This window comes from Gossypium arboreum, chromosome 10, assembly GCF_025698485.1.
Source record: "Gossypium arboreum isolate Shixiya-1 chromosome 10, ASM2569848v2, whole genome shotgun sequence".
Taxonomy (NCBI): domain Eukaryota; kingdom Viridiplantae; phylum Streptophyta; class Magnoliopsida; order Malvales; family Malvaceae; genus Gossypium; species Gossypium arboreum.
The window spans coordinates 99,750,456-99,752,798 of record NC_069079.1 but is presented as its reverse complement, the minus strand read 5'-3'; the positions used below and the strand labels follow the sequence as shown (position 1 = coordinate 99,752,798).

At 40.2% G+C, this 2,343-nt stretch overlaps 1 non-coding gene across 1 annotated transcript; it reads left to right on the top strand.

Annotated features, from left to right (window-relative positions):
- The first annotated feature begins 2,013 nt into the window (after window positions 1-2,013).
- LOC128282890 (small nucleolar RNA R71) lies at window positions 2,014-2,120 on the top strand. Its single transcript, XR_008273241.1, has one exon. It is a non-coding gene; the product is annotated as a small nucleolar RNA R71 (small nucleolar RNA).
- The last annotated feature ends 223 nt before the right edge of the window (window positions 2,121-2,343 follow it).

The window sequence follows — 2,343 nt, the reverse complement described above, 5'->3', positions numbered from 1 at the left end:
GATGAGTTTCTCTTCTTGCTCAGTAGTTAATTCTACTGAAACGATCACAGGCAAAGTAGAAACGTTACCTAAAGAAACATATTTCAAATTTGAGGAAAGTACCTTCAGTTCTAATTTAGGTGGCTCCTCGATTGATGCTTTTGGTTGGGCATAATCCCTTTTCTCTAACTCCAAAGATTCAAAGCGAGATTGCGGATTCAATCCCCTGTGATTAGCTTCCAACAAAGCTAAGTATTCATCCTCCTCTTCATCATTTGGAGGATCTGATGTTAAAATTTGTTCCAACAGATCCTCAGCATAGTTGAACTCCTTTTCCACTATTAAATCCTCTATATTGGATACTGTAGAACCATCATCAATTGTGTCAGGAAACCGCATAGACTTAAAAACATTAAATGTTACCTGATCATCCTGAACACGCATCGTAAGCTTACCCTTCTGCACATCAATAAGGGTCCTTTCGGTTGCTAAGAACGATCTTCCTAGGATAATCGGAACTTCTTTGTCTACTTCAAAGTCTAGGATAACAAAATTAATAGGAAAGATAAATTTATCTACACGTACCAATACGTCCTCGATTTTTCCTTCTAGATGTGCTAAGGATCGATCTGCTAGTTGAAGTGTAACCGTAGTAGGTCTAACTTCACCTATCCCCAACTTCTTAAATATTGACATAGGCATCAAGTTAATACTCACACCTAAGTCACATAATGCCTTACCACAATATGTTTCTCCAATGTTGCAAGGTATGGTAAAACATCCAAGATCCTTCAGCTTTGGGGGTAGTTTCTCTTGAAGATATGCGCTGCATTCCTTCGTCAGAGCTACCGTCTCAAATTCTCCAAGTCTTTGTTTTTTTGGACAGGATATCCTTCATAAACTTGACGTAATTTGGTATTTGTTCAAGTGCTTCAACCAACGGGATGTTGATATGAAGTTGCTTGAGTACGTCTAGGAATTTCTTGAATTGGAGTTCTTGCTTCTGCTTCTGAAGTCTTTGAGGGTAGGATGGTGGAGGTTTCTTTACTGGAACTGGTTGATTCATTTTCTGCGGCAATTCTGCATTTAACGGAGTTGTTAGTTGGTCAAAATTAGCTGGTTCTAGAATTACCTTGTCGGGTTTTCCAGATTCTGGTTCTTATGCAACTGCAATTTCAACACTCGGTTGAACTTCCTCTGAGTCTTGAGCATCAGCTGGCTCCTTTTCAGCTTCGATAGTGTTGGGCTCTACTGTTTTTCCGCTCCTTAATGTCAATGCTTTGCAATGCTCCTTCCCTGGATTTCTTGGATTCTCTGTATCACTAGGTAAAGCAACTTGTGGTTGGTTCCTAAGTTCAGTAGCCAACTGACCCACTTGATTCTCTAGATTCCTTAGAGTGGCATCATTTTTTTTCCATATATGCCTTCAATAAATTCTCTAAGCTATTGGATGATTCGGCTTGAGCTGGTTTCTGAGCTTGTTGGGAAAAACTAGGTGGGTGAGTCGGTCTAGATTGAGCGTAATTGTTACTAGTTCTAGCCCTTTGGTTACTCTAGGAAAAATTTAGATGGTTTCGCCATGATGGGTTGTAGAAGTTGGATTGTAGTCCTTGCCTTCCTCGATTTTGGTTTTGGTTACTCATGTAATATACGGATTCAGGGTTTGATAGAAATTCTTCGAACAAATGTCTTTCCCCACAATAAACACAGGCTATTCTCTCAAATTGGTGAGGTGGTTGGGCTGCAAAACTATTAGACCCATTAGCGGTAAGATTCTATAGCATTGAGGATATTGAAGATACCTGATATGCAAGTGAAGTGAGAGCGTCCACTTCATGTATTCCAGTGACTCGTTTTCCTGACGTGGCTCAATTGGTCGGCCATTGATAATTGTTACTGGCGATCCTCTCGATGATTTCATAAGCTTCATTATAAGACTTAGAAAAGAGAGCACCGTTAGCAGAAGCGTCCACTACCATCCTCGTGTGAGCATTGAGACCATTATAAAATGTCTTAAGTTGGATGCAGTGTGGGATTCCGTGATGAGGGCATTTCCTTAGTAGTTCTTTGTATCGTTCCCATGCCTCATGTAAGGATTCATCATCCATTTGTTGGAACACAGTGATCTCGTTCCTCAATTTAGAATTCTTACTAGGCGGGAAATACTTCATAAGGAATCTTTCAGCTAATTCTTGCCATGTAGAAATTGAATTTGGTGGCAACGAATTCAACCAGGCTCGAGTTCTATCCTTTAGTGAGTACGGGAACAGCTTCAATCGTAATGCATCTTCGGAAACTCCAGCTAATTTGAAAGAGTCGCTCACCTCCACAAATAGTCTTAAATGAAGATGAGGATCTTCTGTA